Below are 7,993 nucleotides of genomic sequence, written 5' to 3' on the forward strand. Positions count from 1 at the left end.
CTACTAAGCCCCACTTAGTGGAGAATTTCAGCCAATTGTATATAAAGAACTGCAGGGCAGGAAGCTTGAATATGTGTATTTGCAAAATCATCCATACCGAGAGCATATCCAATGTAATTTCAGGATTATCCCCATACGGTTTTTCTTAGCCTGTTCAATAACCAACAAAGTGCATTTGAATCTCAAAATATAGAAATTGAGCAGGTGACAAACATGTTTTAGCCAAATGACCCAGATCAGAAAGAACCAACAGATAAGTCTATAATACACTTTCTAATAGACCAATTGTATATGGACTTTGGACATTGTTCACAACAATCTTTGTTTTAGATCTTTTAAAACTTTAAATTGAGAGGGAACATGTACATTAATATTCTGATTGAGGTTGTCAGGAATTTCCCATAGGGAATCATGTAGATGTGCTATAACTTTCTCCCTTTGCTGCTGCATTTTGTAAAACTCTTTTACAATAAGTAGCAGGTAATTTAAGTGGTGACAATGGTGCCTCTGATGAAGACAGTAAGGCCTCTGGGGAAGAGGAGGGGGAGTGTCTCTGCTCCATGCAATTTTTGACCTTGCATTGGTCTGTAGATTTCTTAGCTGATAAGGAAGCTGCTGTAGCTAAGAGGTGGTCCAATTTGGAAAGCAATTTGGCTATTTCACTTTCTCTTCAGAAGCTGCATCTTTTTGAGTTTTTAGAGCAGCGTGAGCTTCTTGTTTAGGCCGTAAGAGCCCAAAAACAGAGTGGACAAGACTCTAAGAGATAAATGTCTCCAGGAGACAAATTCACCGTGCTGTTGGGCTCACAATAGCAAGTCTCTTGTGTGATCCCAATTTTCTAAATTGACTGTCCCTGATTAAAGGAAACAAGGATTGAATTTAACATTTAGCATTTTAGCAATTGCTATTTAACAATTGTTAGTTAAATAACAATTTAGCATTTTAGTCAGACTACTGGTTAGAACGGTGTTCTTTGCTTGCTCTTGCAAGGCATGAAGCAACTGGATATAATGTTGGTCCTCAAGGGATAAATTTTGCCCCATTTTTAATCCCAGCTGAAAACCTACTCACATTGGTAAATACTTACCTCACTCTTCATGTTATTCATCATACGAGGTCTTGTCCTTATCTCTGCCCTCCAGTTGGCCTTCTCTGAGCTGGCTACAATACCCCATATTGGGCACCATATTGGGAATCCTGGTCTTGAACCACCAATTCTCTGCTCAGAGCTACAACAACACATTAAAACACTGACAAAATAGGTACACTATAGTTACAAGTGGGACCAGGATCAAAGCCCAATAATGGACAAGGACCATGAGGCATGGTGTCTTTGGCTTTTATTAAGTATACAGCTTGATTGAGGGGTGTGTTGGGGGGCTGCAGGAAGTGGTGGGGCTGAACTGCTGATGCAGTCAAGGTTCAAGAATTGGGGAACAATGCATTTTTGGAAATGCATACAGGAACAGATCAGGGTTAACTAATAACCTGGTTGTCTACTAACTGCGATTACTGACCTAGAAGAAATTTTCAGGAGTCAAAGTCCTCAGCTGCCATGTTATATTGCTTTGAGGTTCCAAAACTTCACAGACTGTTTACTGGTCTTAGCTCTGGCCGTTGGCTTAAAGAGTAATCTGTTCTTAAGCCAGCCAGGTTCTCACCACAATTTGTGTAAGCCTAACATACACTTTCAATTTATTTTGTGTCAATTTATTAATATTAATTATTGCCTGTTTGTACCATGTCTAACTGGTCCTCAGCACTACCACAAGAACAGCATCTTTCCAATAATAAACTTATCCCTCTTTTTTGGACTAAGTTAGCACAGATTGGTTTCTATGGCCTCGCAGAGAAGCGAGTTCCAGAAGGGCTGTCTTGGCCAAATGCCTAACAAAAAAGAAATCCATCCCTCCTCTGCTCTGGCTTCAGGGCTCTCTGATAGCACAGTGACAGAGAAGCACTAACCTTTTCAAGAAAAAGACAGGAATCAGGGTTTCTTGAGACAGATCCAGGGGCAGACCTGGAACGTTGGAAGATCTGAGCCACTTGGCCTTAATACAATTTGCATTGGAGAAGTTAGAGGAAGAGACATGGATTTCAAGGCCCAAGCTGAGTAGAGGTGGGCACAGGCTGGCAAGCAGGCTGGGGAGTTTGGGTTTGACATCCAGGAAACAGGACGCCCTTGTATTAGGGTTAATTTGGATGGGTGCTTATCAAGGCCCTGGCCTAGGATCCTGGCCTGCTCAGGAGTACAATAAGACACAGACAAGATATATGTTAGTTGCAAAAGGGAACAAAGATGGTCAGAACTATAAGAAGGACTAGGACTCTGAGGCACTAGTGTATTTTGTATTTGTTAGGTATACAGCTTAATTAGGGGATGTGCTGGTAGGTTACAGAAAGTGACGAAGGTGACCCTGTCCTGATGCAGACAGGGCTCAAGAACTGAGACTTCAAGCATTTTTGTAAAAAGCACACAAGAATAGATACCATGGTTAACTAGTAACTAGTTTACCTGCTAACTGCAGTTACTGAGCTGAGAGAGGAAAGAGAGTGAAAGCCCTCAGTTGTGATTGTTACTTTGCTTTAAGGTGCCAGGACTTCACAGACCATTTGCTGGTTTCAACCCTGGCCAATAGCTTAGGAATTAACCTCATCTGCAAGCCAGCCACGGGTCTTGCCACAAGTCACGTAGGCCTAGGACAGACTCTCACCTTACTTTATGCCGATTTATTAATATTAGTCACTGCCTGCTCTGCACTGCATCAAGCTTGTCCTCAGCAGGTGATCATTGATTTAAGGTTTCTGACAGGTGCACTATTCTAGAACTTGACAAAGAGAAACATTAAGTCCAGAGGTACTCATTTTGTATGGAGCAATTGCGTTTCTCTCTGCCTGGTCAATTCTATAGCCCAGCACTTTTGTTCCCTGGAGGAAGTTAGGATGGATTTGAATTCAGCAGAAAGTTCTTTTGCTGCTATTTTAAAACTTCTCTCTGCTACCTGGTCTAACATAATAATTACTTGCCTATTATTTATCTTAGGCAGATTATGAATGATGATAAGGTTTGAGTGAATGAAACACCTCACCTGCTCCCTAGCTGTTCAAGCTACAGCAGTGATGTTTCCCCCTCTGGGCCATCTGTGTGCACTGCCACCCAGCCAGGAACAAGACAGGTGTTTTGCAATCACAAAGCACAACATGGCCAGACCCACAGGGGTCTGTCCAGACGAGTCTTGGCCCCACCACTTGTAACTTATCTCATATACTCACAACCCAAATGCTAAGCCTGACCTCTGGATGTGCTCTACCAAACAGTCACTGGCTCTGACATCGAGTTCTGTTGTAGGGACACATTGGGGAACAGAAGAGAAAGGGCCTGTACTCATGGATGTGTAGCGAGAGAGTGGAGGGGCAAAATTTCCATGATATAATAAAGAGAAAAAAGCCACTTAAGAGAAAGACAGGAAGATGGAGAGGTAGAGGGAGAGGGAGAGGGAGAGGGAGAGGGAGAGGGAGAGGGAGAGGGAGAGAGAGAAGACTACAAAGTAAATGCAATAGGGCTAAGAATAGCCAAGGGCAGTGTTTGAGTGAGGGGCTGTCTTGATCACTTTTTTGTTGTTGTTGTTGCTGGGACAAAATACCTGACATACAAAATTATGGAAGAAAAGGTTTATTTAACTCACAGTTTGTGGAGGTTTCAATCTGTAATCAGTTGACTCCAAGCAGAGGGTAACCCTCAAGGTGGCAAGAGACAACAAACGCAGCCAGAGCAAAAGTGGGGGAAACAAGCCTCTTTTCCTCCCATATATTGTAAGCCAGGTACCACAGCCTAGGGCAGGTGTAATACTCACATCATCTGCCTGCCCTCCTCTTGCACAGGCTCAGGATGTTTACAAAGTAAGAACCCTGACTCCCTGCCCAGTCCCTTAGTTAAACTTCTAAATTCAAATTGACACAATGTATCAACAATTATAGGGGCTTGGAGGCTCCAGTCCTGGAGGTGAGAGCTTCAGAAGCCCTTATAGAAAAGGACAGAAAGCCAAGTTCAAGCAAAAGGCACAACAGGTGCAAAATCCCCTGCATTTAGGAGGGAATAGGGAAGACGGGAAGAAGGTCAAGGTACTAACACTTGGGCATGAGGGAAGAGTGAATTGGGCTCAGAGGGACTGACAGATGCTGTTGGACAGGGGAGTCTCTGTGGCATCAAAAGAAAGTCCTGGATGTGACTTCAGAAGGCATGAGCTGTTTTACCACAGCATGGCTGGCTACCCTGAGAACCAGTGCCCAGTACAAAAAATGCAGAGGTCCTTGTTCAAAATGCAAGAAGAAGCCAGACATGGTTGCATCAGCCTATAATCCTAGTACTTCAAGAGGCTGAGGCCTAATTCCAAGTTTGAGCTCAGCCTGGGCAACCTAGTGACTTAGTGAGACTCTGTCTCAAAATTTTTTTAAATTGTGAATGGCTGTAGCTCAGCACAAAGGCCCTGGTTCAGTCCCTGCTATTGCAGAAAAAGGAGGATGAGGAGGAAATGGAGAAGGAGGAAAAGAAGGAGAAACTTTTCCTTTCTTCCATATTCTCTCTCCCACAAGACAGGGTGCTTTTATTTGTTATTTAATGCCACACCCCCTCAGACATGAGAATACATGTGGGGTGAATGCAGGCTTTCACAAGCTCCTGGGGCTCCGCCCTGCAACTCAGTGCACAGAAGGTGGATGCCACTCCAAGGCTCCCAGTGTCTGTGCTAAGAATTCCGGGGGAGGGGGACTAAAGGGTGTGAACAGTGACTGTAGTCACAGGGCAGAGGTAGGAAGGTAAGCGGAATCCAGAGCACCCTGCGCTCCACATGTGCCACTTGTCCTCCTGGATTTTGCTTACTAAACACAAATTCAAAGATAAAAATTACTCAGAATTTCAAAACAGTGACCTCAGAGCCTTGAAGTCATAGTGTATCCCCAGTCCTGGTCTGAGCAGAGGTGGGCATGGCTTGGTAAGAAGGCTGGGGACTTTGAGTTTGGCATCCAAGAAACAGAATGCCTGTGCAATATGATTTACTTTGAGAGGGTAGTCATTGATTTAGTGTTTCTGCACTAGTTGACTGCCCCTCAAAACAACCCCTTCCTGGAGGGAGGGCTTTAGAGTCTCCAAGTTCCTGGACACCAATAAGAAAGCTCAGGACTTACTGGATTCACAGCTGAATTCTACAAGAACTTCAAGGAATCTCTAACACCAGTACTCCTCAAACTTTTTAATGAAATTGAGACAGAAGGAGTACTCCCAGCATCATTCTTGGAAGTTAACGTCCTGATCCCCAAACCAGACAAGACTCCAAGAAAGAGAACTATAGGCCAATTTATCTAAGAACATAGATGCAAAAATCCTTAACAAAGATACTGGCAAACAAAATATGACAAGTCACCAAATCATCAAAAAGATCAGACACCATGACAGAGTGACTTCATCCTTGGGATGCTAGGATAGTTCAACACATGCAAATCAGTAAATGTAACTCATCACATAAACAGAAGCAAAGACGAAAATCACATGATCATTTCAATAGATGCAGAAAAAATCTTTGACAAAATCCAATGCCTGGATCCTACTCATAGGGATGAGTTCAAGGGGATCATGGATTTACAAATGTGTATCCAGAGTTGAGCACCACTGATACAGGTCTGCTTTTATTGAGTGGTGTGGAGGCTACTAGGAATTAAACAGAAGGCAACTTGATGTAGAAACACAGCATGTGCTCAGTCCTCCTCAGTTTTGGGGTGGAGAGTGGCCACACAGGTGCTCAGAGTCCAGGTATACCAGGCAGAACAGCAGATGAGAAGTGCCTGGGAGGCTCTGAGCCCTTCACCTGCTTGCCGTGGGGGTCATAGGGCTTGCTGGTGCGTTTGATGGGGTCCAGGAAAGGGAGGTAGGGAGTTAGTACTGGTGTCTGAGGTCCTGAAGGAGCAATGGCGGGAGGGTGGTGTCTTCACAGAAAAGGGAGAGTCTGGAGGGAAAGATAGTCCGGGGATGGGAAGTCAAGTCTTTTGGGTGTTTCAGCTCATTTTCCTAAAGGAATCAGCTTTCCATTTCCAGGACATAATATGGGACCAAATGTTTTGACTTCTCTCATTCTCAAAACCCAAACTGGAAAGCCAGGCATGGTAGTGCACACCTGTAATCCCAGCACTCAGAAGGCGGAGGCAGGAGGATTGCCATGAGTTTGAGGCCTCCCTGTGCTATATAGTGAGTTCAAAGCCTGCTTGCACTACATAGCAATGCCCTGTCTCAAAACAAACAAACCAAGCAAACAAATAAACAAAACACCCAAACTGGAATATTTTCTGGAAAATAAGGGAGATGATTAACAGAAAAGTGCTGTGGAAAGCGCAGCCATTGAGTCACCTCTTAAAATTGTCTCAAAGGCACAAGGGCAGGTGATGTGAGCTGTGTGGGAATGAGGAAGCACAGCATGTGGCGCCAGAGGCAGCCCAGATGGAAAGGTGGGAAATTTTGATGAATTTCTGGATTTTGATGAATCTCTGTTCAAATTGGAGCTGCCACATCACAGTGGCTTCTTGCTAAGCAACAAAAGCCTTACGATTCTCATAAAGACTGAAATGTGGCATAGCTGTCCCTGCTCTCATTTCCCTGGGGACAAGAGCCTCAGTCCAGGCTCAACATGGACCTAAGCACCCTGCCAGGCCGTCATCCTGGGCAGCGACTTGTCCTTCTCCCTGGAGAATGGGAGAGGACTCCCAGAATCCTGACTCCCCATGACACGAGTGCATCTCAGCAGCTGAGAGCCAGGCAACACTTGGGCAACATGAATAGAGCGCAGAGTCAGATTCCTGTGCTGGGGGAAACCCGGACCCTCCAGGCACTGGAGTCTGCATCTGTGAGCTGGGTCATGAGGCCCCCATGGAGAGTCTGAATCTCCCTTCTGACACTGCTGTCGAAGATAGAAGGAATTTTTAAAAATGGTGTATACACATGAGGGAGTTTTATTCAGCCATAGAAAAATGAAATCATATCATTTGCATGGAAATGGATGCAACTGGAGGTTATCATTTAGATACATATTGCATATTTTCTCACATATGTAGAAACTTAATTTAAAAATAAAAAGATAAATGGAAAATAGAAGACAGGAGACCAGGGCAAGGAGCAAGAGAGGGTAGGTAGCAGGGAGAGTGGATACAATTCGAACTATGTATGTGAATGTCATATTGAAAGGTATTAATTTGGACAATTAATACAATCATTTCACATGTCACCCTTGCTCAGGGGCCATGCTGGTCTTCTCTGTATCATTTCAATTTTAGTATATGTGCTGCTGAAGCGAGCACAGTACAATCATTTTATATTAAAAAACGAGAGCCAGATGTGGTAGCACAGGCTCATAACCCTCATAATCCCAGTACTCTGAGAAGCTGAGGCAGAAAGGTCACAAGTTCAAGCCTAACCTGGGCAATTTAGAGACTTAGCAAGATCTTGATTTAAAATAAAAGCAGCTGGAGATGTGTAAAGGCCCTGGATTCGATCCCTAGGACCACAAATTAGCAATAAATCAATGAAAATAATTAGTGACAGCCTTCCACAAAATAAATAAGAATAAGTGCAAGAATGAGCTGCAGGGATCTCTCCAGCAGAGCCAGATTCTTTCCAGGTACCCTGTAGCCAGAGGCTGAAAGTGGCAAGCATCCTAGGACCCAGCTGCTTGTGTCCCATGCAGACATCTGTAGTGGCACCTTGGATTGTGACACTTCCTCTAAGAGGTTGGCTGCAACTTTGTCAGGCCTCCCTGCCTTTTACTGTGGTAGTGGCTGTGCTTCCAAACCGTGTATTCTGGACTCTGCCTATCTCCTCCCGCCAACTTTCCATATCACGTTAGGAAGACATGGCTTTTCTGCTTGGCCTTGGCATATTCACCCATAAAATGGGTATAGTGCCTTCTCTGCTCCACAGTGCTCAAAGCCATGATGAGGCTCTTGAAGGCTG

The 7,993-nt window shown here is 44.3% G+C and overlaps 1 non-coding gene across 1 annotated transcript; it reads right to left on the reverse strand.

The window, feature by feature from the left end:
* Window positions 1-7,230: 7,230 nt before the first annotated feature.
* On the reverse strand, window positions 7,231-7,341 carry LOC111756012 (U6 spliceosomal RNA). Its single transcript, XR_002790516.1, has one exon. It is a non-coding gene; the product is annotated as a U6 spliceosomal RNA (small nuclear RNA).
* Window positions 7,342-7,993: the final 652 nt, after the last annotated feature.

The sequence above is a fragment of the Cavia porcellus genome, unplaced genomic scaffold, assembly GCF_034190915.1.
Source record: "Cavia porcellus strain 051 isolate PalLab524CR breed Dunkin Hartley unplaced genomic scaffold, mCavPor4.1 scaffold_7, whole genome shotgun sequence".
In the NCBI taxonomy this organism is placed as follows: Eukaryota; Metazoa; Chordata; class Mammalia; order Rodentia; family Caviidae; genus Cavia; species Cavia porcellus.